Source organism: Pongo abelii, chromosome 9 (genome assembly GCF_028885655.2).
Source record: "Pongo abelii isolate AG06213 chromosome 9, NHGRI_mPonAbe1-v2.0_pri, whole genome shotgun sequence".
Lineage (NCBI taxonomy): Eukaryota > Metazoa > Chordata > Mammalia > Primates > Hominidae > Pongo > Pongo abelii.
Genome location: NC_071994.2, coordinates 68,983,369 through 68,997,940, shown reverse-complemented (window position 1 = coordinate 68,997,940; position 14,572 = coordinate 68,983,369). Strand labels below are relative to the sequence as shown.

Here is a 14,572-nt window from a genome sequence, read left to right as displayed (position 1 = left end):
TCCCTATCCTTGACAGCCAGGTTCCCAAGCCCAGGCATCCTACTGGCCAGGACCAGATAGGCTGTTCCTCCTAATACGTACTCCAGCATGGGGTTGTATTCTGAGACATTCTCCTCCTCTAGTTCCTCCCTTCCCACCCCTGCCAAACCTTCCAGAGGAAATCCTGGAAAGACTAGAGTGACAGAATGCATATCCCTACTCTCGCTAGAGACTAGGCTTCAGAGGGACCTGGCCATAGACAGGTGCTGCACCCTGCTGTGTGTCAGGTGCTCTGCAATGCCTTCTCTCCACTCACACTCACAACACTCTATGAGGCTAATAGTAGCACTACCCCCAATTTACAGGTGAGGACCTGAAGCCCTGAGAGGCAAACTACATTGCCTGAAGCCCCTAATTGGTAATTATGGGATCTAAGTGCAAGTCTAATCAGAAAGTTGTGGGCTTCAGCCTCCCTGAGACTGTTGTCAGGAGGCAGGCAGCTGGAAGTGGTAGGGTCCCAGGCTCTTTAGAGAAGAAGCTGGGTTCCAGAAGGGGTAGACCAGAAGCCCAGCTTTCCTGGACCCACACCAGCCCCTCCCTGTTGGGTGTGGGTTTCTGGGGGCCCACGCAGCTGATGGTGATAGGCCAGAGAGGGTTGGTGGAGATGGGGGGAAGGGCTGGAGGTGTGGGTGGCTGGGGGTGGGTTAATGCTGCTGCCTTATGAAGGACATTTTTCAATTGAGCCGGTAACTGGAGGCCCTGCGAGTGTGTTCTGTCTCAGCAACTCCACAATCAGAGGATATGAACTGGCTGTGAGAAAGACATCAGGGGCTGGCTATTCCCAAACTCTTGGAAGGCACAGAGCTAGATTTAATAAAAGGAGAAAATGGAACATTCTCATTAGCACCAAATTTTCCATTTAATTTGGACTTTTACAAAGTAAGTGGCCTAATTACTGCCATGATTTGAGCTTCTCAATAGGTTTTTTCCTCTAAGAAGCCGCAGACGCCACACAAGCTCCATTCTCCAGGGCTCGCCCTTGTGCCACAGACCCTCACCGCCCCTGCTTCCCTGGAAGCAGAAAGGCTTCTGAGGCCTGAGCGGGGAGGCAGGGCGAGGCACGGGAGGAGCGCAGGTGTGCTGGCTCAGCTGACCTCTCAGGGCCCTCCCTGCCCCTCCTGGGCCCTCAGCTCTCAGCAGCCAGTAGGGAAGATGCCATTCCGGAGCCTGCACACCTCAGCACTGGCCTAGCCTGTGTCTGAGCCCTGGCCCGAGTCTTGCCTGAGTCTCAGCACAGGGCCTAGGAGGTTGCTGAACTAAGGTGAGGTGACAGTACCTTCACCCCAGGGCTCTGTTCTTGGCCTATAGAAATGACTGTAGCCCTGCAGTGTCAGCACACTGCCCATTTACACCGACCTCCCAGCACTGGAGAGGCTGAAGAGCAGGACTGACGCAGCCCCAGCCTGGGGCTCCAGCTCCCTTCTGGACCCTCGAGGGCACTTGCTGTCCCCACCAGGATCAAGCCTGGGTGCTTCAGGCTGTAGTGACCTCCTTTATCTCTTTTCATACCTCCCCCATATCCCCCACATCCCCCTCCCTATTCTCCACCTCGGCCTTTGGCTTTTTCCTCTTCCTTCTGTGCTTGAAGAGAATCAGGGATTAAAGAAACGGAGCAAGAAATTGCCAAGAACTAGCCTAGCAGACAATCAGATAGAGGGATGGAGGGAAGGGGCCCTTCCCCCAAGAGGAGACTGGGCCGTCCAGCCTGATGGGGCCTGGGAGACACGGGGTGTGCCGGCGGGCAGGGGCCATGTCCTGGGTGTGCACAGTGCTGGAGACATCCTCCTCAGCCATGACCTAAACCCGAGTCCTCTTTTGTCCCAGAGAATCAGTCCCAGCAAAGGTCTCACTGCTGGGCCCTTGTCCTAGGTACACTCTTCTACCCCATCCCTCCCCTGCCAAGCAAAGCAAACCCCTCTCTGGCCCCTCTCCAAACTAAGCCCTGCTGGCCCAACACCCCCAAGGGCTCCAGGCCCTGCCTCAGCCTCAGTGCCCTAGTTTTTCCCCCACTTCTCCAAGGAAGAAAGAGGTAACCCCAAGCCCCTTATGAAAGAGTAGTTGGAGGGATGTGAGGAGGCACCAAGAGAGATGTTATTACCAGGATGTTGGTAAAACAGGGTAAGATGTTTTCCTGGGGAGCTGTGAGGTCCCTCTGACCTGGGGGACGCTCTTATATCGGCAATTTCTTGAGCCAGCCCCTTCGCAGGGGTCAAGGAGGACACAGAGGAGAGTCAGGTGCGGTCTCTGTTCTCACAGAGGGCTCAGGTTAGTGGGAAAGAAGTAGGTGATGTTCTCCCCATTTGTAGATGAAGACCAGAGCCTCAGAGATGTTGGATGACATGCCCAAAGTCATCCAGCTGGGAAGTGGGAGAGCTGGGATTCATTCGTACTCCAGAGCAGGGCCTATGTCTATTTGCTTTTCATCACCGTAGTGTCCAATATACATATAGCAGAGCATGCGAGTCGATGGCTTGTTATGTATGTGCCCACCCATGGAATCACCACCCAGATCAAGGTCTCGGTGACTTCAAGCGTTCCAGAAGGCTCCTTTATGCCCCCTCCAAGTCAGTACACCCCCACAGAGTTCCTCTCTACTCTGCGAATCCTGGCACATTTTTTGTGGGGTGGGGGTGACATTTCTTGGCCCAGGTGACTCCCCGCTGATGCTGTAACTCAGCTGTCCTGCAAAGATGGCATGGCCCAGCACCCAGCTGGCACACAACAGGAAACCCTGGCACTCTGGAGGGTGAAGAGAGGTGCTGTGAATAATGCCGGGATGACAAGGGTTAACAGGGGCTGTCCCAGCCTCACCTCTTAACCCGGCCCTGGTGAGCCAGAGTTTTTGGTGGGAGGTGGCAGGGGCGGTGTGCTCATCTGTGGTAGCACAGACCTGGTCCTCCAGCCCCTTCTAGTGGCCTCCCAGCCTCAGGACTCAGCCAGGAGAGTGGCGGTAAGGGAGCTAATGCTCTCTGGGGTCTAGAACAGGCTTCCTTTGCCCCTGGCTTCAGGCTGTGCTTTCCTTAAGAGGACTTCAGAGGCAGCTAGAGGAGCCTCCACGTCTGCCATCCATAGACAATGGAGACTTAGGAAGCAGCATCCCATACCCCTGTCCAGCCAACTGCCCCAAGAGGCCTTTGTAAGCCTATGGGCCCCAGACCCCTAGCACCACAGCCAAGACCCACACCTGCTCCACCCCACCCCACCCCACCTGCATCCACGGGCCAGTGGGGGACCATTCAGTGAGATCCTCCCTGTCCTACGGCCTTGGCCCTGACCCCAGCTTGGCCTCTTTGTCTCTGAGCCAGGCCAGTCAGTTCAGCGTTAAAGCTGCTGGAGCATCCAAGGAGACATAAAGAAAGTTTAGAGACTTTTAATTTGCCAGCACGGCTCTCCGCTGGCCAGCAGGTTGAGCGTTTGTGGAGAAGGGCAGCCGCAATAAAGGCTTATTGTTCCTCTCTGAACCACTGCTTGTGACTCCTTTCTTAAGTGAGACAAAGGGAACCCAAGGCCCACAGGCGTCCCCAGGCCCAGAGAGCGGGGCCCACAATTAGCTAACATCCCCCAGGGTCAGGCTCTGGGGGTGGGGGCCCAACTCAGCCCCTGTCTAGGCTGTACTCACAGGAGAGCACAAGCCTGGGACATTGTCAGCAGGGAAATACTCTCCGGTGGGGACCCCAGGGCACCAGGAGACAGGACTCCCACAAGGAGGGGCCCAGAGCCCCCTGCAGAAGCACCATACAGAAGAGCAGCTGCAGGGGAGCCGCGGGGATGGGCCTTGTGGTCAGGGTCCTCCCTGGGTGCAGTGGGTGTCCCGGGAAAGGTTTCCAACAGCCAGAGAGGCATCTCTGGAGGGAGAGAGTTCCCCACCACAGGGAGCATATGAGCTGGGAGGGCACCCAGAGGGAAGGTGGGGCTCCAGCTGAGCAGGTCACTTCCGGTGCCCCAAAGGCCAGACTTAGGAAGCCCAAGCAGACCCTCTTGGCTGGGCAGAGAGAAGGCAGAGCACAGGAATGTGGTGACCCCCACAGAGACACCCTGCCACTGAGGCAGCCACTGGGAGCCAGGTATCCACACCCCTGGGGAGAGGTGGCACCGTGTCCCATAGCACGCCTTGCTGGGACCACCCAGAATCATATCCCACAGGCAGCACTGCTCAGAGTCTCAGAAAGGAGGCTGCACAGTTTGTCTGTCCCATCCTTCACTCACCCACCATGAGGCTCAAGACCTGAGAAATACACTGTGGCAGACGGTGATGATGGGAACATCCTTTCTCATTCCCCACTGTGCCCTCCAGAGACCCTCTACTTTGCTGCCCAGGACACTAATGGCTTTGGAGACATTATGTGGCTTGTGAGTTCCTGAAATAGTCGCATTTCAGGCCATGAGGCTGCTGGCAGGGAGTAGGGCCATCACGTACAGCTGTGTAGGTTGTGCACTACACAAGGACTAAGGGGGCAAATGAAGAATGGAATCCAGACTTTGTTCTGCTCACCAGTCCCTGGGCACACATGGTCTGCCCCTGCCTAGAGGAAGGGGCACCTTTTTCTAACATACACAGAGGCACTGTATGTATATTACTGTGTAATATAGATGTAAATATATTACATACACTGCTGCTGTATTTGATATACTGTAATACACAGAGGAACTCTGTGTGTGTGTGTGTGTGTGTGTGTGTGTGTGTGTGTGTGTGTGTGTGTGTGTGTGTGTGTGTGTGTGTGTGTGTGTGTGTGTGTGTGTGTGTGTGTGTGTGTGTGTACTGTAATACAGAGGCACCGAAAGGGCTAGTGGAGGCCCGGAAGAGAGGAGGACATTTTTAGCCACCTCGCCCATGAAGACTGGCCTTGCCACAGTTTGGCTCTAGCTTCTCTAGGGCACTCTGACCAAGGGTCACATTTCTGAAGCTTTTGTGACAGACCCAGTTATGGTTGGTTTCCTGCCCCTCCATCCCTTGCATGTGGGGCCTTCCCTGGGGTTGGCAGCAAGAGCAGGTGTCTGAGATTGTGATGTCTGCACACAAGGCTACAGCCCCAGTTGCACCTGTAGCTGCTACTTCGGCCCTCCAACCTCCTGGAGCCTCTCTGCCTTAGGTAATTGGATTGGGGAAAGGGAGTATTATTTACTAGTCGTATGGATCTATTCCTCTCAGCGCCCCCGCCCCCCACCACCTTCCCTTTTCTCTGCCTTGCCAAAGAACAAAGATTGGGGATGAAATAAATTTGATAATAACCAATAAGGACCCCCAGAGAAAATAAAACAGCTTTTATTAAACTTCTTCCAAGACGTTTCGTGCTGAGCCTCTGCAGGCTCTCTCGGAGACTTCCAAGGCTTGGCTCCTTTCCCAGCCATCTAGAGGAGCCCCAGGTGTGGCCCTCACGGCCATCCCTGCAAACACCGGCAATAACTCGGGGCCTCGTCCTTCCCATCACTGTCCTGAGTCAACTCCTATCTGAAAGGCAGTTAGGGCCACAGAATTGCCTTTCAGCTGTGTGTTGCCCGGCTCTGAGGTTTTAGAGTGGCCTTCCTCAGCCAGGCCATGGCTCCGGGTGGCCAGTGCTGACGGGTCCACCGCTCCAGAAGCCACCGAGTAGAGGCTCGGGGCCTGCTGCCATCCATCCCTGGAGTCATCTCTCCAGGTTGAGTACGGCACGATTTAATGCTCCCATCCTTCCATTCCTGCTCTGCATGACAAATTGTTTTAATAAACATAAACTGGGTAATAATAAAGTCATAATAAGCCCGCGACTCACCTTATATCACTGCAGTTAAATCCTCCCATAAGCCGGCACTGGTTACAATGACAATTACGGCCGGGCCAATCCGCAGGCAGGCCTGTGTGCGGACAGATTTAATATCGTTTGTAAATATGATTAGTGGGCTGTCATGTTATTGCAGGCTGCTATTTACATTTCTCTCCGGGGTTATACACTCCGCCAAATCAACATTAAGTAGTGGGTCTCTCTTTCCTCCTTAAATCATACATTCCTTCTGCCTGCGCCAATCCCGCTTAATGAAGAAAGGGAACCTGACGGCAGGCGCTAGGCAGAACGGAGCCTGGCCTCGGCATTTTTCTGAAGACAGATGGGCATGGGGAGCCCCAAGAAAGCTCTGCCCAGAAATTCCAGTGGGTACACGGGCCCTGTCCGCCACAGCCCCCTCCCTCCCACCCGCTGCCCCTGTCCTTCTCCCTGCCTGCTCGCTTATGAAAAATGTTCAAATAATGAATGGTTGTTGTTTACAGAAGTAATTTCATGCTACATTTCCATTATTGCCCGGATTTGTTTAGCTTCGCACACTACCCCATTGCCTATGATGAACTTTTAAGGAAATATTGCTGGCGCTTGCCGCTCTGCCGTTCTGCTTCTAATAGAAGCCGCTTGCATTTGAGACATATTGTGACACTTCGTAACTGTGTGCAAATAAGCATCCTTAAACTGCTGGTGTCAATTAATCATTGTTGCAAAGGCTGATCTGCTTTAGGTGCACCAGAATCCACTCCCTGGGAAGCCAGGGTGGGTGAGAAACAGCAGAAAATCTGGTGTGGAGGGTGCAGGGGACAGGGGAGAGCAGAACCACGATTCTGCTTTCCAGATCAGCTATACCACTGGAGACAACACGGCTGTGTTCCTCTCGTCTTCAAAATAGGTTCGTGTGGGCCCATAGGCCAGAGTGTACAGAATGGCTGGGGTGAAGAGCCACTTGAAAGAACTGAATAAAAAATGAATACCATATGCCTCCCATGCTTTCTAAAGACAGCACTCTAGACAGGATTTAATCTTCTTGTGATAGCCAAGGTCACCGTTGTGTTTGGAGGTGTAATATATTGATGCACTTTGAGGCTATCATGGCTGCAGAACGCCCCAGCACCGCGTTCTGAGCTCTGTTGGATACGTGCTGTGTCTCTGTCCCTTCTCTTAATGTCAGGCTATAGTTGGGGTGTCTGTCCACAGCACCCTCACTTCCTCATGCTATTCCTAATCTTTAGGGAGCTTGGAGACCAGGAAATCAACTTTGGAGCATGAAGACTAGAAACCCAAACCTTACAAATGTTTTGAGAAAGAAGATGAAATAGGCTCTGAGAGCATGGGAACTGTCCGCAAAGTAAGATCAGAGCCTTTTGCTTTCTGCCTGATTCTCAGTTACGTTGGAGCTAGGAGAGGGACCAGATAGAGGCTATAAGAAGCTACATCCTTAGGCAGAAGTGTGTTCGTTCATTCACTCAACAAACACTTTGTATGTTAGGCACCTACTATATACTAGGCACTGTTGTAACCACCCAAGGGGTTCACCTTGCCTACTACCTAGCCAGAGCCGATTCATCAAGACAGGGAAATTGCAATACAGAAAGAGTAATTCATGCAGAGCCGGCTGTGTGGGAGACCAGAGTATTATTATTACTCAAATCAGTCTCCCCAAGCATTTGGGGATCAGAGTTTTTAAGGACAACTTGGTGGGTGGGGGGAAGCCAAAGAGCTGGGAGTGCTGATTGGTTATGTAGGAGATGAAATCATGGGAAGTTGAAGTTGTCCTCTTGCACTGACTCAGTTCCTGGGTGGGGGCCAGAAGTTTATCCATCTGGATGGTGCCAGCTGATCCATCAAGTGCAGGTCTGCAAAATATCTCAAGCACTGATCTTAGAAGCCATTTAGGGAGGGTCAGAATCTTGTAGCTTCCAGTTTCATGACTCCTAAACCATAATTTCCAATCTTGTGGATAATTTGTTAGTCCTACAAAGGCAGTCTAGTCCTAGGCAAGAAGGAGGTTTATTTTGGGAAAGAGCTGTTATCATCTTTGTTTTAAACAAAAAACTGTAAACTAAGTTCCTCCCAAAGTTGGATTGGCTTACGCCCAGGAAGGAACAAGGACAGCTAAAAGGTTAGAACCAAGATGGAGTCGGTTAGGTCACATCTCTTTCGCTGCCTCAGTCATAATTTTGCAAAGGCGGTTTCACTGTGGATCACAGTTCCCTGTTCTCATGGAGTTTACACTTTAATGAAAGACGGCAGCAGGGCTGCTGCGTGTGGTCACACAGTTGCACACTGCACAACTCTGAGAGAGCAGTGCACCCTGCATGAAGAATGTAATGTGAACAGCATTCCCTGAAGCTGTGCAATGTCACAGCTCTGCGAGATAGATAACAAAGAAGTCAGAGACTTTTGGAGCGGGATAACTGCTATGAAGAAAATAGTATGGGGTACAAAACAGAAATTGATTGGAGACATTGGGTCTCCTTCCTTCTCTGAGGAGGTGGTGTTTGAGCTGTAATAAATATATACCCTCCTCTTAGTGGACGCACGCAAATCCTTACAGACCCCATGTGCATGCACACCTGTGTACCTTTTCTTCTTCATTAATGACTCCTGAATGAAATGGTTTCTCCTCATAATGGCCTACAGTTGCCAAATTTTGTATGATGCATATTTATTATTTTAATAAAAAGAAATAAAGGTATAGATTTTTTTTAATGTAAAGGGAGATCTAAAAACTTCTGGGGATGATTTTCATCCAAAGGGTTAAATGATAAACTGTTGATGCTTCAATGGCCACACATTACACTATCTGGAAAATGTGGGTCACTTGAAAAACTCATTCCCAGAGGGTCAAGCATGTGTGTAAGGAGAGGCAGGGATGGGTGTGTCTACAGGTGACATGACAGGCATGTGGGCGGCCCCAAGATCCAAGGTAGTGAGAAACAGACCACAGGTTCAAGGGCCAGGTGTTAACTGGGCATATCAGCCAGCGCAGAGATTAGGGTTGGGGCCGTGGCCAGAGAACTGTCTCAGTCCCAACAATGCAGAGGAAACGTGAGATGTGATGAAAGGGTGTCGCTGGGCACTGAAAGTGGAAATTGGTATTGATTTTCCAGTGCCTGATGCTCAGGGGAGCGCATCAGGTGCAGCCTTACAGGCGTGGTCCATTCGCCTTGGAGGGCCCACAGGGTCTGTGGCGCCCCCTGCCTGCCTTGTGTGTCCACTCCACAGGGCCAGCTCTCCCAACCCAGCCTCTGCAAGTTCTGCAAAGCACCTTGCCCTCCGTGCCACAGGCCCTGCTGAGAGAGTGGAAGGGAGGTGATGGTGGGACAGGAGAGTCCTGGGTGGGCACAGCTCTTGGCTCTGAGACATGTAAACAGAAGTCAGATCGCTGCCCCAACTCTGGATTCCTGCCCTTCATCACAAGTTGCCACCAGGCACCGAGCTGAGCCACCAGCATTTAAGCCTGTCCCTGCACGAATCCAGAGCCATGTGGGAGAAGAGCAAGCTCCAGCTAGGAGCTGGGAGCAGTGAATGGAGGTGAAAACTCCAGTGAGTAGCCCTGGATGCAAAACCAGTGCGGCCCCACAAAACCTCACACCCGCAGGCAGGGGCTACCATCTGGGGAGGTGATATAATGCAACTGGTAAGAGAGGGGTCTTCAGAGTCAGCCAGGCCTGGGCTGTCATCCTCACTCTTTCATTGCCCAGCTATGTGAACCTAGGCAGATTAGTTAACTTTCTAGAGCCTCAGCAGTCCCATCTATAAAATGGAGATTTTGTTGTATTGTGAGGATTCCATCAGATAAAGCAGGCAAAACACCCAGCCCTGGCTTGGCTCTAGTATGTACCCATGGCTGTTAGCTAAAACAATAGCAACAGAAACCAAGGACATAGGGCAGAGCTGCGGGCCACCTCTGTTCCCACCCCCTCGACTTTCCCTTCATGAATGGGACTGCCATCACCTCAATTGCCTGAGGCAGAAACGCAGGGATGGTCCTAGACTCCTCTCTCTCCCCCAACAGTGAACTAGTCATCTGGTCTTGCCTGTTCCACTTTCTGAAGATCCTTCCGTTCCCATTGCCTCCTCTCCCGCCCAGGCACCATGATTTCTCTCCTGGGTCTCTGCAGTAGCTCTAGACTGGCCTCCCCAAATCCACTCCTCCCTCTCCATTGCATTTGACACCCATGTCTAAAGCAACTCTGGATTCCTCACATTCTGAGTTAATGTCTTCAGTAACACCATCCCCCTCCCAACTTTATTCTGTCCTTGCCTGTCCTCCTGTCGGTCTCCCCCAGTGGAATGTGAGCTCCTTGGACAGAGCCATTGGATTTTCACCACTGCACCCCCAGTTCCTAGCACAGAGCTTGGAACAAAACAGGCTCATAAAATGATAAATCCCCAAAGGCATGAAGCAGTGGCCTGTTGGGAGTGTGGTGAGATGGGAAGTAGGGTGGCTGGGGCAGAGCTACAGAGTTGGTGGAAGGCACAGGAAGAAGAAATAGTGGGCAGGAGCCACTTTGTGAAGAGACTAGAATGGCATGGTAAAGATGCTTCACTTTCTTCTGCAGGCAATGGGAATACATTGAAGGTTCCATGCAGTTCAAAGACATGATTTGCTTTCTGTCTTAGAAAGGTTGCTCTGGGTTGGGGAAATGTGGAGGAGAGACAGAACAGACAGGAAATGCTTCCAGCTAGTCTTCTGGATGAGCCAAGGGTGGCTAGGCCAGGGTGACGAAGGCAGTGGAAAAGGGGAACCAGATCCAACAGGCTCTTTAAGGAAGAGAAATGAACAGGACCTCATGACTGTTGAGTTTGAGTGAAGAGAAAAAGAGAGAGGTGGAGGGCCTAGCACGATGCCAAGCTTGTGGAGAATTTCCAGACAAACCTGTGAGATGGGATTGCCATTTGGCAGGATGCTGAATATAGGAGGAAGGGCAATTTGGACCAAGGACAGTGAGTTGGGGTGGGAGGAAAGTGATGGGTTGCATTTTGAATGTGGATCTTCCAAGTGAAAATGTCTGGAATCTGTTGCTACGAGGGTGTGGAGCCCAGGGGATGGCTCAGGGCTGGGGACAGAGATGCGGGGGCTTCAGTGCACAGCTGAACTGTGTGAGGAGCCATGAGATGGGCTAGATCGGGAGGGCCATGTCTGATGCAAGGAAGGGGCCTGCGTTAGAGCCCCGGGGAACATCAACATTTCAGATGCCAATGGCAGAAGAGGAGAGTGAGAAGGAGCAGCCAGCGAGGCAGGGAGGAGAGGGGAAGTTGGTGGGGCAGCAGGGGTGGGTGGGGCAGGAGTCAGGGAACACAAGCAGGAAAGAACTCACAGAAGCCAGGGCAGCCATGTAGCCCGCAGAGACTTGACAGGAAGGGAAGGGGTTCATATGTGTGGGAGGGAGCCGGGGGAAAGGAAGATGAAAAAAGTGGGTTCTGGTAATGATTGGGGAGACGAGTATATATAGTTACCTATTGATTTAATTTATATCCTACTTTCTTTCCAAAATTATTGAAGGCAGCTGAAGAAAATGTGATCATGTTTAGAGCTGAGGAGAGAACACAAATGTGGGGCCAGGCTCACTTCTTTCACGATCGCCGGAAGGGCAGCCCACCTCAAAGGCCTGCGTGGAAAATGGCCCTGAGCACGTGCTGTGTATGAGGCCGGGCCATAATCAAAGTGGGGACAAAATCAGAGTTGGATGAGGTCAAGGTGGGAGTCAAGATGTGTGAAGTCAGGGTAGGGTCACTGGGAGTGGGGAGGCGAGGATGGGGTCAGACAAAGGCAGGGTGGGGTGAGATTAGAGGGTCCAGGTATCAAGGGAGTGAGATCAGGGTGCATGACATCCCCAAGGGAACACGGTGAGGTTAGAGTCAAGTGCTGAACAGGTAAGTGTGGTCGGGGGAGTCAGGGTGGGTGGGACCCTAGCAGGAGTGGGTAGGAATAGTCACTCTGAGTGGTGACTGTGATGACAGCTGCCCTGCCCCTTCTCCAGCCCCTGTGTGCACATGTATACACAGCTGGGTGGTGTGTGTGTGTCACGTCCTTTTGAGACTGCATGCATGTGCTCCCTTGTGGATGTGACACAGGGTGCATATTTTGTATAGTGTGCATGTGCATGCACTTTTTCTCCAAAATTGGAGAATGAATCTAGCATTATAATCAGAAATTAGATAAACACTCCTCAAAGCCATGACCAAACATCCCATTATCTTTGGTTCCTAAGTGTTATTATGTTTTCTAATAATTTATCAAGGCCAAAGAACTTGGGAAGTGATATGGAGAGAGATGACCTTTGGTCCTTGGTGGCTTTGGAAGGACATATTCTCAGTCAGTGAGAATGCGACAGGGGGCAGGTGGTAAAGACTGACCCTTTGGGTCTAGAATATTCTCTCCAGCTTCGCACCCTGCTGCTCTCATGCCCTGGCAGTGAACCTTACTGAGCCCAAACTACCCTTCCGCCTGTATCAGCATCTGCATGAATGAACTGTCTCCCCATCCCCTAATCCAAAGGTCCCCAACCCCCAGGCTGCAGACCAGTACTGGTCAATGGCTTGTTAGGAACCGGGTTGCACAGCAGGAGGTGAGTGGCAGGCAGCAAGCATGACCGCCTGAGCTCCACCTCCTGTCAGATCAGCGGCAGCTTAGATTCTCATAGGAGCGTGAATCTTATTGTGAAATGGGCATGCGAGGGATCTAGTTTGAGCGCTTCTTATGAGAATCTAATGCCTGATGATCTGAGGTGAAACAGTTTCACCCCCAAACCATCCACCCTGCACCACTCCCTACCCCATCTGTGGAAAAATGGTCTTCCATGAAACCAGTCCCTGGTGGCAAAAAGGTTGGGGACTGCTGCCTTAACCCATCCTATGACAGGAGCCAAAGGTCCTTCAATGAAACCTTCAGTGGCCCCCATTGCCTCCAGAGTCAGGTGCAAAATCCTTACCTGGGCGTTCCAGACCCTGCCTGCTCTGGCATCTGCCCATCTTTTCTTCTATTGCCTCCCCGACCACTGCAGCCTTGTCCCAATCACACTACTCCTCAATGCCCGCCCCACCCCAACAGGACCCTATTTCATGCCTGCAAGGCTTTGCAACCAGACGCTGGTTCAATGTGTTGGCTCTAAATACTCGTAGATATGGGACTGGGAGGTGGCCCTAGTACATATTCATTCACTTATTCCTTCATTCATTCTTTAATTCAACAAATATTTATTACTCGCCTCCAGGCTCTGAAGATATGAAGATGACTAGAACTCAGACAGTGACTGCTGGGGCTGGTTATCCCTCAAGAGAGAGTCAGACTAACAGAGAGTGTCAGCCAGGCTGATACCGAATATAATAGATGCTCCACAAATCTATATTGAATAAATAGGTGGACAAATGTAGTAGGTGTTATAATAGGTTCATGCATAAGGCGCAATGAGACAAAAGAAAAGGAACCAACTTCACCTCTTCCTGGAGGTCAGGAAAGACTCCACCAGGCTAGTGGCAAAGTAGACAAACTCTTGGGGTTGAATAGGAGCATTCCAGGTGCAGCGGGGAAGGACATTCAGCAGATGACAGCACAGGCAAAGGAGGAGAGGCAGAAAGGAGCAGCATAGGGCAATGAGAACTCTTGGCATGGCTGGACACAGGGGTGGGGTGGGAGGGGGCAGATGAGACTGGGGAGGAAACCAGCTCTCATCACAGAGGACAGTGAGTGAGGACTTCATCCTGTAAGTGAGGAGGACTCGTCTAGCTGGTCAGGGGAATGACGATTCAGGGGGCCTGGAAAAGGGGAGGCATTTGGGTGCAGGTCTGTGGGATCTGGTTATTGAACAGAGAGCTGTGCCCTGGATGTGGTGGCCCATTCCTAGAAGGGCCCCGTGCTTAGAGTTTCATGCCCTGCGGTTGCCAGCTTGAAATTATTATCATTTTATCTTTGAATGTGTGTTTTGTGGCGAAGCCTAATGGGACATGGAGGCTGTGCCTGGGCTTGGAGCACAGTCCTGCTTCCTACTACCTCCCTGGAAGGGAGGACGTCTCAGAGGCTCAATTCCTCCCACCTAGTGCCCCAGCCTCCTCAGCCTCCTTGTCCTAGGGATGTGCCCGCCACCACCCTCCACACTAGGCAGGGTCCGTCAGAGTGGCAAGGAAAGGCTCCCATTCCACGGTTGCCTTCCACCCTGGCAGGGTTCCGTGCAAAGAAGCAGGGAAGACCAGGTGTGTGCCCACAGCTTCCAGGGTGGGGCAAGGTGGCAGCCATCCACCCTGGTCTGAGAAACTAAGGCGTGTTCCACAGTCAGCTCTATGGGGGCCTCTCCCTCGTCCCAGAATCAGGTACTGAGCAAGCCCTGACATGGAGGTCGTAATCCCTGGGCGTCACCTACCAGCTGTGGGTTGCGGTGACGGGCCTCTGAAAAGGGGAGGCTGACTTCCCAAATCTGGGCCTGGGGCCACATTTTCATTTTGCATCAGTCTCAGAAAATTATGTAATGGTTCCTGACTGGATCAGTGTTCTCTAATGCAGGGTGTATGTGCCCTGAAGACTTTAGCAATCACATGCACAATAAGTAAGACAGTTTGGAGATCACTCATATGGATGCCCGTGAAAAATGCCACCACCCAATCAGCAACATCACACAGATGGAGGTGCCCCCATCTAGAACGGGGTCAAGGATTGACTTTTGACCAATGGCTAAAGGAAAAAACATCGTGAAATAAGAGACAGCTATGTATGTCCCAGTCTTAACCACACAGAGTCCCTGCTGGCAGAGACGGGTTCCCATCCCAAATATCCTCAT

At 51.9% G+C, this 14,572-nt stretch overlaps 1 long non-coding RNA gene across 2 annotated transcripts in view; it reads right to left on the bottom strand.

Moving 5' to 3' along the window:
* LOC129048695 (uncharacterized) overlaps window positions 1-6,089 on the bottom strand; it is a 32,112-nt gene extending 26,023 nt beyond the window's left edge. For both annotated transcript variants that reach the window (XR_008511240.1, XR_008511239.1), the window contains exon 1: window positions 5,790-6,089. This is a non-coding gene — a long non-coding RNA (uncharacterized LOC129048695). The remainder of the gene's footprint in view (window positions 1-5,789) is intronic.
* Between the last annotated feature and the right edge of the window lie 8,483 nt (window positions 6,090-14,572).